The sequence below is a fragment of the Ursus americanus genome, chromosome 4 (assembly GCF_024610735.1).
Source record: "Ursus americanus isolate L20-20 chromosome 4, mUrsAme1.1.p, whole genome shotgun sequence".
NCBI lineage: Eukaryota > Metazoa > Chordata > Mammalia > Carnivora > Ursidae > Ursus > Ursus americanus.
In genome coordinates, this window is record NC_142130.1 from 85,015,269 (window position 1) to 85,033,036 (window position 17,768).

Genomic DNA, 17,768 nt, shown 5'->3' on the forward strand with positions numbered 1-17,768 from the left:
CCTCTGTACACCACCACCCATCTAGAAAGTGATAAAAATGTGTAGAGCACACACAGGGGCAAAAGGGTAAAGGCAGAGGGGGTCAGTATCTCAGCACGTTTGCAACATAATCAGGGGACATGTATGCCCCTGCGGGTGAATTCTGTCACATACTAAGGTGCTTGGACTGCCTTCCTTCTGCTTGTAATAAGAGCAAAGCAATATGCTTCCTCAAGTCTTGTCCATCTTCTTTTCCAACTGAAAAATTATTCATTCATTCAATCCAACTTTATTGTCAGGTTATATATAACCAGACTCTATGCCTCTATGCTAGATTAGGCATACAAAAATAAGAATGCCACATTTTCTGCTACTTAGTGGATTTACATATTTCTGAATATAAGCTCTACCAGCAGGACATTCATTTTTCTTTCCTGCTTTTCCCCTCCAACTCTGTTTGTCTTCTGCAGGGAATTATAATATCCTTATACCCGCTGGTTTCTTGGTTTATCAACAAAAAGCATTTTTGCCCTCTTGGCTTACAAAACAGGCGGCCTGCTTCTCTTTTTCTAAATATATTAATACAATTTTAACATATTATCTGACATCTTAGCAACACAAACTCTGTAAGTAAAATAGAAACTTATAAATTCTAGATACAGATTTGTTATAAAATCTAGATATAGAAACAGTATAACACCATTGGAGCAGAAGGTATGGAAACCAGACATCTATTGGGTGTCAGTATTGGGTATAGAGAATCATGTACTGTTTCTTGACTTCCTGATTTTTCAAAGCTGGAACACTTGATCAGGGCTGCCTTGATGGTTAGGAGACCTGTGCATTCACAGGATCCTACCCTGTGAAGGAACTCAGGTTTGGTTTCATGCTCTTTTATTGCCATCTTAAATATCTTAATAATTTTTGGACAGTGGGTCCACATTTTCACTGGTCCTGTGAATTATGTAGCGGGTTCTGTCCCTGACATACTGCTGTGGAGTTAGTTCATTCTTTGCCTTTCTGCCAAACAGTCCATTGAAATCTGTAGTTGCTTTGATAATAGACAGCCTTAACCCACTGACGAATTGAGGAGTTTAGAATCCTGGTACTGCTGTACCAAGGACTTGCTGCAGCCCCTCTGAGAGGAACCTCTCCCTGCCTTCTCTCTCCAGCCATTAACCAGATCCATCAATAAGCCGAAGTGGCAAAAACAGCAGCCAGTATGCTTATGGGGGACTGTATTCTTACTCTGGCAAGGTCCAGGGAGACTCTCACCTTTGGGTGGTGTATAATCAGGGATGAGATCTCTTTCCTTAGGCTAATTTGAATCCAATCTTACTTTCCCTATCTTGACACTTGACCCCCTTACTGTCTTCTTTTATTGTCTTGTATCCTTGTGAAGAGGGTAGGAATTGAATCTTACCAGCTTAAGAAGAATCCCAACATAAAAACTTAGCTTTGGGTGGTATTTCTCTAACAGCCCTTAGCCCTCATCCTTTGAACTTTCCTCCTTCCAAATCAGAACACACACAGAGAGAAAGGGAAAAAACCAAACAAAACAGATGAGGCTAGGTCTCCTGCCTCTCCGCTCCGCAGTGAGCTCTGTCCAGCTGTGTGGTATTTTACTCCCAAATAGGTCCCAAGCTTACTCCTGTTACCATGGTGATTAGTTGCTCTCTACTCTACAAAGTCATTTATACCTTTCCCTTTCTTCAACAGGAAATTTGCATTTTATAACTTTTCCTTTAAGCTTGTTTTTAACATCCCAACTCTACTGCTCTTACTGGATGAAAAGACATCCTTTTTCAAATTTAAAGAAACTAAGCCCACTTTGAATAGTTTTACACTTATTTTGTGTATGATTTAATTTTTTCTTTATCTTTATAAGAAACTGTACCTTAAACTTCAACATAGTGTGGTCAAATATTTGGACCGCATAAGATGAGTATTAACATAATTTGTATTAATAGCACATTGATGTACTTGGCATATAAGTTGACTTGCTATAAAGTTAAGACATGCAATGAAGAGATTACTAGGGAATAATAACTAAAAGAGGGCATAGTTTTCAAATTTTATTTATGGGGTTGAAATTTAAACCTACACAGCTATGTATCACCCCACTTAAAGCAAGAGAAAAAAAAAGAAACCCGGAGAGACAGAGACCACATTTATTTCGTAATGTGGCATAGGTGGATGGAATTTTCTAAATAGTGACAGTCTATTTTTAATCTTTTGACTTCCTGTTGATAATAGTAGATGAACCTGAAGTTTAAAAGAGGTTGTCATAGATGATTTAAATAAGCCAATTCTGCTTTTTCAATAACATGGACTTTTTCTTTATGAGGGTGATTGAGGGCACATTAGCCAATAATCATCGACCAGGGATCCTAGGCGAACATACATTCAACATTCAATTTTTCAAGATATTTTAGGTGCAATACTAATAGTGAATCTGACTTCTTATGCTGGGATTCTTCTTACACTGATCAGATTCAATTCCTACCCTCTTAACAAGGATGTCAGACAATAAAAGAAGAAAATGAGGGGGTCAAGTATCAAGACAGGGAGCAATAAGATTAGACCCAAATTAGCCTGAGGAAGAAGATCTCATCCCTGATTATATATTAGAATTGTTTTGAGGGGTGCTTGTGTGGCTTAGTCGTTAAGCATCTGTCTTCAGCTCAGGGTACGATCCCGGCTTTCTGGGATCGAGCCCCACATCAGGCTCCTCCACTGGGAGCCTGCTTCTTCCTCTCCCACTCCCCCTGCTTGTGTTCCCTCTCTCGCTGGCTGTCTCTCTCTCTGTCAAGTAAATAAACAAAATCTTAAAAAAAAAAAAAAAAAAAAAGAATTGTATTGAGAACTTTAAAAACAGAAGCCCAGAAAACAATCCAATTCTCAGGCCCCATCCTAGACCAAGCAAGTCAAAAACTCCGGAGGACAGCTTGAAGAATCAGTACTTTTATAAGCTCCCCAGGTGATTCTCATGAGTCAGGTTCCACCTACAGTGCAGTGGTCTCAAACTTCAGTCAGCATCAGAATCGCCAGGATCATTTGTTAAACCACACATTGTTGAGCCCTAGCTGCAGAGATTCTAATTTAGTAGGTCTTGGGCAGGGCCTAGAATTTGTCATGAACAAGTCCCCAGGTGTTGCTGAGGCTGTTAGTCAAGGGACTACCTTTTCAGAACCAGTGTTCTATAAATACCAGGAAGTCATCTCGAGAATGTACTATTTCACCCAGGACTAGAAGGACACGTGGACAAAGAGAAAGCAGGTCATTGGGGAGGGCTTTGAGCATTAAAAAAAAAAAGGCTTGTAAAAAGGCCTAGGTCAGGAAAGAGCATTTGAGAAATTGAAAAAGGTCTATATTATGCATGGAACACAGAAAGCAATGTGAAATATGTTTAGAGTTATATATGGTTGAAGCGGCAAGCAGGGGAGTGACGTTGTAAACCCTATTAAGGAGTTTGGACCTTAACCTACAGACCATGGTAACCTATTGAAGGACTTTAAATGGGGAATGACACAATCTGAGCCTCATTTTGGAAAGTTAATTCAGGTCGCAGAGTCAGACCAGAGGCTATTGCATTTATGCTGATGACAGAGTGGATGAAAAGAAGTAAACAGACTCAAGAATGCTTCCATAGGGGGCGCCTGGGTGGCACAGCGGTTAAGCGTCTGCCTTCGGCTCAGGGCGTGATCCCGGCGTTATGGGATCGAGCCCCACATCAGGCTCCTCTGCTATGAGCCTGCTTCTTCCTCTCCCACTCCCCTTGCTTGTGTTCCCTCTCTCGCTGGCTATCTCTATCTCTGTCAAATAAATAAATAAAATCTTTAAAAAAAAAAAAAAAGAATGCTTCCATAGAACTTCAAAACTAATTGGTGGTGGGTGGAGGTGAAGGAGAAGTCAAGGGTGACTTCTCTTTGGGCTTAGAAAGCGAGGTAGAGGGTAGAGCCTCCGCCATGATGTGGAGCAAAGAAATTGGGTCAGTAGAATACAAATAATGCACATTTCAGGGTCCTTGTGTGTAAAAGAGGAATAAACATCTAAATCATGGGGCCGTTATGAGGATTAAATGAAGCTATGAGTAAAATACTTAACATGGAACCTAGCATATAAGTTCTCCTATCTCCTAACTTCCCAATTTAACATCCACTCCTTGTCCTAGCTAAGGAAAAGTGCAGATCTCCAAGCACATAATTTTGTGTTCTTAATGGTCTACAGTCGTGTTCCACTCTTCCACTCCAAAATATATATGCTGTTAATCCTAGCAAGATGACAGAAAACCAAGGTGGTGCTATTACCATGCTAGAATCAAGACACAGGGTAACGCCAATTCTTTATTTTCTCATTTTGCCAATTTTTGAAAAATTAAAATGTCAAAAGTGGTTTTCAAGAAATATTTGCAGCAATACTTCGTTGCTTCATAATAGCATTTTATTGTTTTGTGTGTATACCGAAATCCCTTTATGAAAGATATTTGATGGACAAGACTAATGTCTGCTTCATATGCTGACTCTTATCGGGACTTTTCTCTGTGTACTTAAGCTACAGAGGAAATTATTTGACCTAGGATAGAACAAATCCACCCAATAATCAATGATGTTTTAGTAGGGTTTTACCCTACACATGTCCTATCAACAATGCAATCTGTTGACTGTTGTTCTAGCTTGTTTTGTTTCTCAACTAAAACATGATGAAAATTGAACTCCAAGTTTTCAAGTTCATTGCTGGTAGGTGAATGTGTTGTTTTGAAGCAGAGATGGCTTCCCAGGTCGAAATCCTTGACTTAGAGCCTCACCTTCAATGAAACACTTGCTGAATTGGCCATTTCTGAGAAATTGTTGGCCCTATGCTTTGTGATTTGCTCCTCTAACACCTTTATTTCTTATTTAGCAAGAGGGCTTTTCAGAGGAAAGGAGATTAGAATAATTCAAAATTATTTAGGGAACTATTTTAAGATCTTCCTTGAAATATTCCATTTTGAATTATGAGATAATACTCCCAAGAAAATAAATCTTTGTTTGGCCTGAGCACCTGGTAATGTCACAGATAGGTCATTTGGTTGAGCAGAGGGCAACCTGGGCTTAGGATAAGTTCTTAAAAAGAAGCAGAAATGTTCTATTTTCCTAATTCATTGAAAATTACTTTTACAAAGGTGACATGTTTGTTTTCAATCCCCAAAGCAATAGCCATTTTTATACTTTACATCAGAAAAAGATGTCAAATTTCCTCAACTCACATGAAATGCATGTGATAGAAAACCGGTTTTCTCTTTTGTTTTGAATAAGTATTGTTGGGGCGATAGGGTAGGGGAGTGTCAGGGCCTTCTCTGTGTTAAGGGGCTTATGATTTTGAGTGACATTATTTATTTCTATTATGATTAGACAATTGTTCTATATTTTTGCCCTTTCATACTATGTATGCATGCGTATGTATATGATCCCAACTAAAGTGTTTCCTTTTACTACCCAACAAAAGTGAACTTTAGGCTGACTTAAGAGGTACGCAAGAAACTACACAGGGAAGATTTGACATTCATAAATATATAACACGAGTCCAAATGAATATTCTCTTCTTAATATCTTTTCTCTCAGACCACTTAGGGGCTGAGTGCCTACTCTAATTTAAAGTTCTACTAACTTGCTATGATAAACTTTTTAAAGATGTGACTTCATAAAAAGTAGAATAAGTTTTGCTGGACGTATCTAGCTGATGGATGTAGGCACTCTAATTGGTGAGGATTCATAGCTTACATGGCTTTGACCCGCACAATGTAAGTGCAAAGAAAAAGAAAAACCCATGCTTGGATTTTGTTCTGAAAGTACTAAATGCTGTAAAATAGCTGAATTGTGTATCAGCTCTGGTGCCTGTATCCTCTGTGGTCTTGTTCAAATTACCTAACTTCCATGACCTCAAAGTTACTCATCTGTAAAACTGGGCTAATTATACCTATCTCATATAGATACTACATTTAATTAGGAGGGATCAATGAGATGGAGTATGTAGACAGTTTATTAGGTGCTAGCCAGTATCTGTTTACTTTGAAATTAATAAATGGTACTTGGAATCTCCTGAAACTTACTTGTAGGGAATACCATATTTAGCAACATCACTCTCTTCAACTATGTGTGTGTGATTATGAGGGGCCTTTATTTAAGATTTGCATATTTTGGCCTTAAGCTAAATTTACCCATCTTACACATTCTTGCTTATCCATTATTTTACAATAACATTATTGGCATACTTGAAAACATAGTGACATAGAAAAATCCAGGGCATTAGACAAATCAGGAAAACAGGCATTCTAAAAAGAAAGTGGGTGCTCTCGCCTGAATTGTTCACACAGCCAAATGCCCCAAAAGTTGCCTAAGGCTTCATTTCACTTTGCTAGGGTACACCTGCCTGAAATATTAGCGACTTTGCTAGGCTACCCTGGCTGCAACAGTAGAAACAGAAGCAGCTCAATCAAAGCATGCAGGAGAATGAGCGGCTCAGGGGAATTTCTGCGCGTGCCCCTTGTGGGCTCAGCCTCCTTCTGTTGCTTGGTGTCAAGCCAGGAAACTTGCTTCTGATGGTTAGATATTGTTTTTAATTATAGGAGAAGCATCTTATAGATTTACTATCCATCTTAATAGTGCATTTCAATATTTTGTAAATGAAATCACTATTGCTTCTGTCACATCTGCCTCACGTTTGACACACTGGAGAGTGAGGGAAATGATTAGAGACCATGTTTATATAAAAGTAATGCCAGGAGATGGGATCTGCTGTGCCTGCATGCATATTTCTTCCCATACCTGAAATTATGCTACCTCTCACTTCAGATTAGAGATACAACACAGCCTCATGCAATAGCTAAGCAATACAAAAGAAGTATTGAAAAAAAGAAAAACATAAAATCCCACCCCCAAGGGTGACATTGATGAACAGTTTTGGTGAGCATTCTTTCAGATCTCTCTATGTACACATGTGCACACACGTCTATATACACATGCATGTCTACACAGTATATATGCATCATTGCGTATGAATTGATTTATATGCACTGCTTTGTAATATGTCCCTTTTTTCCTCTTTCCTTTCTCCTTTCCTCCCTTCCTCTGTATATTCCTTCTTCCCTTCCATTCCACCTCTCCATCTTTTCTTCTTTCCCTCCTTCCTTCCTTCCTTTCTCCCTTCCTTCCTTCCCTCCTTTCTTCCTTCTTTGTTTCCTTTCTCCCTCTCTCTTCTTTCTTTCTTTCTTTCTTTCTTTCTTTCTTCTCTTTCTCTCTTTTTTTTTCCTGTTCGGTTAGAGAGAGTTAATTATACACCTCCTTCATGGTATATTATTATTCTTAGTCCATACAATATCCTTCTTTATAAGTTATATATGTGTGTGCCATTGTATCCGTATTCTCCATTCCCATGACCCTTTCCACCCCAGGCTGGCGACCATGCAATAGGATTGATGCACATCTTATTAATATCTGGAAAATACCTATAGTAGTTTTGTTTGCTTGTATTTTTAACTTGCAGGAAGGATAGTGTTTTGTTTTGCAGGTATCTTTCTGTTTCTTTTTTGCTCAGCGCTATCCTTGCTCTTATGTGTGCAGTTAATCCATTGTTTCTAGCTGCCCTTTTGGCCATGTAACATCATCTATCCATTCCATAGGGATGGGCATTGGGTTCTGCCAGTGCACTGATCCTTCTATACTGCTGCAGTAAATACTGTCTTTGATGCTCCTTTCTGGCTTTGTGAGAAAACTTCTTTGGGGTATATATCAGAAACAGAATTGCTGAGTCATGGACAGAGTTTATACTTATTTGACTAAGTGTGCCAATTACTCTCCATCAATGTTACTAATTCTGATGTCGATAAAGACTCTGGCCTTGCTACCCAGAATTCTGGTTTCTCCAAAGGTCAGGAGGTGATCAACCGTCTGAGATGGAACGTCAACCCTCTGTGATGCCCTTGGGACCATAGACAAGTGACTCTAACTGGCTCATTATATGCCTGTCCTAGGCTGGGAGACAGCAGCCTGGGTAACCCATCTGTATGGAAGGTTTGACTTGGTTATTTCTCAAAAATGGGCAAAGATTTCCCTACGGGTAAGGTCATAAATTTGAAAAACAATTTTTTTTTTCTCACAATGGTATGGATTGTTTTCTCAGTTAATGACTATAACTAACTTGTATTTATTTATTTATTCATTCATTCATTTTTAAATTTTTTATTATGTTACGTTAGTCACCATACAGTACATCCTTAGTTTTTGATGTAGAGTTCCATGATTCATTATTTGCGTATAACACCCTTTGCTCCATGCAATACGTGCCCTCCTTAATACCCATCACCGGCCTATCTCAGTCCCCCCCCCCTGAAGCCCTCAGTTTGTTTCCCAGAGTCCATAGTCTCTCGTGGTTCATTCCCCCTTCTGTTTCATCTATATGGTTCCAGAAAATTCCCTTGCATTTCCTCTTACTTCGCTTCATTTTATCAACTCTTTAGTAGTACATATTGAGGATTAATTTTGTTTTTTCACTTTTATAAACAATGCTGCATTGAATGTCCTCATCATATAAATTCGTATGCACTTGATTGTTTTTCTCCTTAGTATAAGATTCTAGATGTGAAATTGCTCCAGTAAAAGCCATATACATTTTACTTTTTGCATTGTCAGATTTCCCTGTAAAAAGGCTATATATTTTTATATGGCCTCCCACACAATGTATGAAGGTATCCACTTCCTCCATTCTTAATGCTGACTTTATCAATTTCTAATAATCTTATCTTATATAGCTTTTATAGTTATTCTTTGATTTGAGTGAAGATGAATATTTTAAATATATTATTGACCTTTCTATAAATTTGTGTCCTTTGCAAATAATTCTATCAGTATAATTTGTATTCTTATTTATAAGATCTCCATGAGGGCAAAAGCTGTTGCAGTATCATTGACCTCAATTTCTCATTTTCTTGCACTTAGTAGCTGCTTAAGTGTTGAATAAACATTAGTATTTTGTCTTAAATATTTTGCAGTTTTTGTTTCTTGCTTTTAAGTTTTATTTTTGTTACAGATGTGTATGTCAATCTACCTATTATTTTTCCTCTGATTTTTGGCTATCATATATTCTTAGTCTTCTTGATACCTATTTTATTATAGTACTTCTATGGCTTTATTTTTTAACATTAATATTTTCTAATCCATGTGTAATGGATTTGGTGAGGTTAGTGAAATAGAGGTCTTGGTTTACATTTTCCAGGTACTTTTATTGACTAGTTCGTCTTTTACATATGATAACACATTTATTTTATACTGAATTCCTATGCATACTTGGGTCTAATGAAGAATTTTCTATTCACTTCACTAATTTGTTACTTAAAGGTTACTTACGCTATATTGCTCATATTTTTAACTTTATTTACTTTGAATACCTAATGTTCAAAATTCAGAAGATACCAGAGTATATCGGAAAATGTTTCTTTTATACATTACTCTACCAATCAAGCCCTAAGAGCAAACAACTGGGCCCCTGGGCATCCTCTTTAAAAAGTAGTATATTGGGGTGTCTGGGTGGCTCAGTTGGTTAAGCCTGTGCCATTGGCTCAGGTCATGATCCCAGGGTCCTGGAATTGAGCCCTGCATCAGGCTCCCTGCTCAGTGGGGAGTCTGCTTCTCCATCTCGCTCTGCCTGGCAGTCCCTCTGCTTGTGCTCTCTCTCTCTCGCTATCTCTCTCTCTTTCTCTGTCAAATAAATAAATCAAATCTATTTAAAAAAAGGTAGTATATCACAGGGACTGTTCTGCATTTTACCTTTTTTGACTTGCCAGTAAATCATGCTATGCCAGTATAAAAGGAGCTTCTTCAGTCATTTCATTGCATGATGGAACATTATATATTCAAACAGTTTCATACTGATGGATGTTTAGGTTTTCCAAACTTTGGCTGTTACAGCAATACTGAAATCAATAACCTTATACAAACTTCTTTTTGCATGTATGAGTATAGGTGAGGTATATTTCCTAGAAATGCAATTACTAGGTCAAGGGGCAATGCATTTATATTTCTGACAGATATTGACAAATTGCCCTCCATAAAGGTTGTGCTACTAGTTATTTCTACCACTAATGAATGAGAATGTGTACTCTCCCTCCCTGTATACAGGTGCAGTGTGTGTTCTTTAGTAGTACTGAATCTTTTACTTAGGCTATTGTTGAATCCTATTATATAATTAAATAGCAGGTTGTTTTATTCAGAAATTATGGGCTATGAGATACTTTTGTTTTGTTTTGTTTTTTTGAGAAAGAGAGAAAGAGAGAGAGAGTGAGCAGGGAAGAGCAGAGAGAATTTCAAGCAGGCTTCATACTCAGCGTGTAGCCTGACGTAGGGCTCTATCTCATGAACCTGAGATCATGACCTGAGCTGAAACCAAGAGTCAGTTGCTTAACCAACTAAGCTACCCAGGCGCCCCCGAGAGGCTTCTATTTAATGAAACATGCCAGACATAGGAAATCTCTTGTTTTTTCATTTTAATTTAAATGTACCCTCATTTTAGTATCTGTAGTTATTTTTATCTGCTTTTAATATAAGATTCATGGACCTAAAGATTAGATACAGACTTTAATACTTTCTCACACTCCCAATGTGTTATTTTTGATAGTGCCTTCAGTGTTTGAAACTTTGTGCACTTCAACTCTAAGACCATACAGATTTAGATATGTTTCAGTAAATTAGAAGGTATTTAGGAGGGCACATGTTGCATGGAGCACTGAGTGTTATACATAACTAATGAATCATGGAACATTGCATCAAAAACTAAGGATATACTGTATGGTGACTCACATAACATAATAAAAAATTATTATTAAAAATAAATAAATAAATAAATAAATAAATAAATAAATAAATAAATAAAATAAATTTTATAAAAAGAATGTAATGCAAAAAAAAGTTATATATCAAAGACCTTCCCACGTTTTCTGAATTTTTTTCTTAAATCTCAAAAGGTACTTTGTAGTTCACAACCAGAATGAGTTCAAATAGGAAAAAGGAAACAGGCATGTCCTGAAAAAAATACTAGTGAGGCCAAGACATAATTTTCTTATGGTTTTAATAAATATTATCAAAGTTGCAACAAAGCTAAAACACAGAATGATTAATCAAGTCATAATTCAGAAATAATTCCATCTTATGCAAAATTTTTCTAGGGCATTTTAAGATGTGTGATTGTATTTTTATTTATTTATTTTTAAAGATTTATTTATTTTAGAGAGAGAGAGTGGGCATGTGAGCACATTGAGGGGAAGGGCAGAGGGAGAGAATCTCAAGCAGACTCACTGCTGCGTGTGGAGCCCAACATGGGGCTTGATCTCACAACCCATGAGATTATGACCTGAGCCAAAACCAAGAGTTTGGCGCTTAACTGACTGAGCCACCCAGGCGCCCCAAGATGTATGATTGTATTTTTGAAAGTTCTTCCTAACAAAATATCAGTAGCATAATCATTTTATAAAGAGAGGCTTGCCTAAATACTTACTACTATGACTATTTTAATCCATTAAAAAGCTGAGAATAAACTTGGAGTGTTTATTTTCACTTTTTAAAAATTGCCTCCTTTTATGTTGTTTAACTTTAGTATCAAGGAGTGTCCTACGCCTGGCAAAGTACATAAAGTGCACTCCTTAAGTATTGGCTCTATGTATCCTGGGCAGCCACCTCCCAGTGAAGACCAGAACATTCCTACACTCCTTAGTGTCTGCCTGCACACCTTTCCAGTTTATACCTCCCCATCCCAGTGGTAACCTCTTGCTTTTGTTTCCTGTGGTTTCTGTAACAAATGACCCCAAATTTGGTAGTTTCGAGTAACAGAGATGTACTCTTTTATAGTTTTAGAGGTCAGAAGGCCAAAATTAGGCATCAGCAGCAGTGTACTCCTTCTGAACACCCTAGAGGAGGATCTTTCCTTGCCTCTTCCAGTTTCTGGTGGCTGCTGGCATTCCTTGGCTTATGCCTACATCAGTCCAGTCTCTACCTCCCTCTCCCATGGCCGCCTTCTCCTCTGTCTCTCCTCTGTATGTCTCTGACCCTTGTCATTGGATGTAGAGCCCATTTGGGTAATCCAGGATGAATCTCATCTCAAGAGCTTTAATTACATATGTAAAGACTCTTTTTCCAAAGAAGGTCACATTCACAGGTTCTGGAGTTAGGATGTGGACATCGTGTGTGTGTGTGTGTGTGTGTGTGTGTGTGTGTGCGCGCTGGGGGCATCTTCAAACCTATCTTACTTCTACTCTGAATTATATCACCATAGTTAAGTTTTGCCTGTTCTTGAACTTCATATAAATGACATTGTAACTATGTCTATCTTAAGTGTCTGCATTCTTTTATTGTTTTGGTTATTAAAAGGAATCTGCACAGAAAAGGTTTCTGGAGCATCTCTACAGTTAATTTAGTTCCCTGTAAGACCAGAAGGGCCCGAGCAGAACAGCAATGACTATACATGGCTGATAAAATCTAGTAGCTTCCTTGATGGACTTGCCAGCTCGTCTACTCTTGCTACAGCAAAATGCCGCATTTGATCCAGCATTTTAACTTGAGGTTCCTCAGTTCTAAGAGAATTAGTTTATGGGAATTAAACCCACTCCCATTAAACCCTCAGATAAGAGTACCTCTGAAGGAATCAATTGAAGTACAGCCTAGCTTTGAATAATAATATCCTCAAACTCACAAATATAAGAGACACTTTCATAGCTCTGGATTCAGCCCTTTTCATTTACCTGAGATTCATTGTAATGCATTTGTTTCTTCCTCTTTAATGAATGGATATTGCCTCCCTAAAATTTAAATTTCGTTTCAAATACATATTTATGGTATCATTGTCTATGCTCAAGCAGGCGATTTTAAGATGATATATAAGTATAACCAGGCAAATTCACTGCTAAAATGAGTTCTGCCAAGATATTTCTCATTAATCTTGGAAACATTGCAGGTGTGTTTATTAATACAGAGGTCTTTGTGTTAGAATGCTGTGATCTTTTCTGACATATTAAGCCATTTTTGATTTGCTGTTTTCATTAACAGCTTCTCTTTTTCAAAGATATTAGATAACTCTGGGGTATTAAGCAGCAGAGTGATTTGGGGGTGCAAGGAAGAAGGGGAGGAGTTATTAATCTTATGTAAATGTCTATCTAATTTTCAAAGGATCCAGGCACCACTGCAAACAGGAAGATCCATGGACTATCTGGGGGGAAGATAATTTCCTGTTTGTTTAATTGATCCTCTGTAACTTTTCTCTTGGCAGGTATAGCTCACTAATGGAATTTGCACAGTTCAATCATTATTAGAAATGTCAGTATGACATTTGATTAATCCAGTCTATTTATATTTGGAACACAAATCAAGTATTTATTCTAACAACATAATTAATTACTATTCTCCCTTTTTGGTTTTCAATGTATTTAGAGATTCCCTTAACATTTCCATCTTTAGCCAATAGGTGCCATATATCTCTCTGTAGACTGGGTCCATGCCAATGTGATATTATAGACTGATGGGTAGAGCACCAGGAACTTGTATCAATTTTATTGCTGGTTTCATTTAAATTGTAATAAGTTATACATTTCTTTAGTGATTTCTAGTGCTGGGAATTGAGTGCAGAGTTTTATGACCCTCTTCATTTTAGGGTCCCTCATTTTGGTCCTCCTTTTCCCTAGGCTCCTAAGAGAAATCACTTCTTAAACACTATTGATTCTTTCAGCAAAATTTCCCAGTCTGAGACAATATAATTAGTTTTATCCACTTGTTTGTTCGTTCATTCATTTAATCCTTTGTTAGCTCATTCAGTCATCTAACAAATAATTGTAGATAATGATACAGCAGTGAATAAAAGAGAGGAGTCCCTGCCCTCTTGAGCTTACATTTCAGGGAAGAGAGAGATCAACACAAAAACAGCCAAAGCCTATATAATTGTGGTAAGTGCCATGGGGTAAAATGTGGCAAGATCAGGAGTTTGGAGGGGCGAATTGTTATGAGAAGAGTTATTTTGTTATGTAAGGTGGTGAAGATAGGCTTTGTAAGAAGATGACATTTGGATAGACACCCGAAGGCAATGAGAGAGAAAGCTGTGTCATTGTTCTCCACGATGTTCAGCCAGAGGGTGAGCAAGCCCAGGAGGCTTGAGCAGGACCGTGCCTAGCATGGAAAGTTACTTAGGAGGCCAATGAGCATAGGTGAGATGGGATGGAGATAACTCGTGGAACTGGTGGAAGTCAGATCACATAGGGCCTTGTAGATCACAGAAAACACAAGGTTTTACTTTAAACTAGAAACCAACGGGGAGTGACCGTATTAAACTTTACTTGAGCCCTGTGTTCCTAAGAATCAGTGATGGTTAAAAAAATCCACCCACTTTTGTGGTTTACTGCAAAGAACTACCCTCCCCCCACGACTTAGATAAGATCTGGGGATGATGTCCTTGTTTACTCAGGGCAAAGCTGGACACTGACCCTCCTTTTCATTCCTATTGTTTGTCTCAAATGATCAGCTGAACTGTTTAACCCCACTGGCCAATTATAACAAAATGCCTGTTAATTTAACTTGACCAAACTTCAGGTAAGTTTCAATCTTCTTCACAGGATGCTGACCTTGACTCACCCCTAAGGTTAAACACTAGAATTTAGAACATCTCCTCCGTAATGACCTCTCCTGCTCAACTGTCCAATCAAACTACGTGCTCATCCATTCCACCACACTTGTTTCTAGTGTGGTTCACTCCTATCCATAAAAGACAATCCCCTTTTCTGCTTGACCTCCGGATTTGTTTGCAGACTTCATGGTCTGAGATTTCTTCCCATTTCAGTAGCTCCCTTCCATTATTGCAACAGTGTTTTTGAATAAAGTCTCTCCTTAAGTCCAGATCTGTTTTTTTTTTTAATTTATTTATTCCTATTTGAAAAGTGGAAAAACATGGACTGGAGATTTATAAATAAAAGGCTCATTCTGGGTGTTAAGTGAAGAAAACATGCAGAACTATGTAGAGGAACAAGGGAGACACTGGGGAGATTAGTATTTATATGCCAGTGAACTTTGAGAGGATGTTCATAAAATCTCATAATTTGATAAGACTTGGTCCTGTCCACAGGCTAAATTTGGTCCTTGAAAATCCAATCTTTGGGTAGATGAAGATTGATGGGAAGAGCACGCAAGCTGGGTGACACGCTCACATAAGTCTCTTTTTGTCATATCTGAGGTAGATCTTACCAGTGGGAGGGCCTAGGAAGTGTTTTAAGTTAAGACATAAATCATGATGAATGTCCAGTTTAGAAGATTCATCTTATTAATCAATTTATTCACTCAATTCCTATTTACTCCATGCCACTTTTATAGATAATATTCCAGATTCTAGGATGCTGCAGTGAAAGGAGACACATGGCTGTGGGGGATTTACATTCTAATTGGGGGATGGATATGGATTCTAAATCATCAATTTAAAAGCAGTACCGATTATGGTAAGAAGGCAGTAAAATGGGTTATAGGATAATGCCTGAGGAGGATGGGAGTCAAGTTTACATTGGATGGTCTGGAAAATCCTCTCTGAGGAGGTGATCCTGGATCTAAGAAGCAGTGAGAACAGCTACTGTGAAAGTCTTGAAGGTCCAAGAATTGGGCCCAGTCCATGAATAGAAAGTAGGTCACTGTGGCTGGATCTGAAGGAGAGTGCTTGGTGTGAGCTTTGGTCAAAGAGATAAGCTGCACAGAGCCTGTGGGACCTTGCAGGGCATGACAAGGAGTTGGAATTTATTCTAAGTGTGATGGAAAGCCAGAAGATTCTGTGGGACACTGATGCCGAAGACCTCTCTGCCTAGAATTTTCCCTGCCTCTATCTGCTTCCAGGAACAGAGGGGAGGGGGAAAAATAAAAAGGAAAAGGAGTCTTTCTTGGTATTGAAGACTGGAAAAAGAACCCTGCTTTAAGAAAACAAAAAACAAAAAAACCCAAACCAAACCAAACTTAAAAATACCACTTTATATAAACGGAGTCACTACTGTGGTATAGCACCGTAACTCCTGTTAGGTTCCAGCATCAACCCATCAGATGCAGCTACACACAAGAGAGGAAAAGGGACGAAAGCCAGGGAGAGGGAAAGGGCGAAGAAACAGTTTATATAGCAGACTCTGGGGAACTTAACGAGCTTGAAACAGTCAGTGCATGATTTTGAAACTTATGAAAAAAAGAAGCAAGGATTTTAATGAATTCTCAGCTTGGTAAAGAAGAGGAATTCATTTTTCAGGTAATTGATTAGTGATGGCTTTGTAGTAGTCTAGTAAAAGCAGTTGAAAGCCCTAGAGAAGTATTGACTAATGAAGGGTTGGAGGCCTGATGAAACACAATACAGAAGAGGATGAGGATGACCATGAATAAGAATGAACAAGTTGAAAGCGGAAAACTCTTAAATAATTTCTGAATATGAGCTCTCTCCATGGAACTACATATTCATAATACTATAAATATGTTCATACATATATTAATGGACTGGATGATATATTGCAAAGACATATATTTGGGAATTTTTTGGTCTTCTATGGGATTTTTTTCAATTCGCTATATTAACTGTCACTTTAATTCTGATTTAAATATGTGATCCTTATAAGTTGAAACTGTTATAACACTGTCGATAGGAAAAAATAGGTTTTAATATAATAATTTACATATAAATTTTATAATTTGACTCAATTTATAAATTATAAACCAACTTTTATATGTGTTTTATATATAACAATATATATTTATCATAAATTCTAAAACACATGTATATATAATGTATGTATATATGTATATATCTAAAACATGTGTACATTTTATATATTTATATTTATATATTTATATATCTTTATATTATATATAAAATGTATATATACTATATAGATTATATTTTTATATGATATAGATTATATTTTTATATATTATTAATATGTATATAAATACACAAATTTATATGTTTTTTATATATATGAAAAATATATATATATATTTGGCTTGGGAAACCACAGCTTTTGAGTTGATCAGAATACGAGGCATTTCCCTTCATTCCATCTGTAAAAGAAAGAAAAGATCCCTACGGTTGTCATGATTATATGAAATATGGTAGAGTTGTGAAGTCGGTGTTAGATAAGTGCCCATGACCACCATTATTTGAAATTTCTTGCAGACGAGGTGACAAAATTACCTCCTAAAGGTCCATTTGTTCTTTAGGGGTACTAGTTTGTCATTCCCCATCATTATGAAGTAATTTCCTAAAAGGCACAGCCCTCTCAACATGTGAGATTCTAGAGAATCACTAAAAGCAAGTTTTGTCTGAAGTACACAGTAGGCATTCCATAAATGTATGCCGGATGGACACACTTTGAGCAGCTGGGGGTGATAATTATGATTTAACTATAACCAAAACGTCCATTAGGGCTGATTAAATATGGCCGCTCGGAAATATTCCCTTGACTTGCTCAGCGCACATGATGGCCGGACTTCCAAAAGCACCATGGAGCGTCGCTGTGAAGGTTGTATTGCATGTTGCAGAGCAGATCTGTTCCTATCCGTGATGTGTCTTGATATGAAAGTGACAGTACAAATGTAAACAACCTCATTAGCAGCAGTTACTAAATTTAAATTTATCGCATAGAGTAACTGTTTTACTGGGGAGGGAAAGAATATGTACTTTTTTATTCTTAATAAGTTTCCTCAGGATATGGATGGAAATTTCCCCTTTTGTTTCAGGAGCACTCAGGTGTGACTGCACAATTTAAT

General features: G+C 37.5%; 1 protein-coding gene across 9 annotated transcripts in view; it reads right to left on the bottom strand.

The window, feature by feature from the left end:
- GRIK1 (glutamate ionotropic receptor kainate type subunit 1) overlaps positions 1–17,768 on the bottom strand; it is a 364,961-nt gene that overhangs the window by 208,409 nt on the left and 138,784 nt on the right. The gene's annotated exons all lie outside the window — the stretch shown is intronic.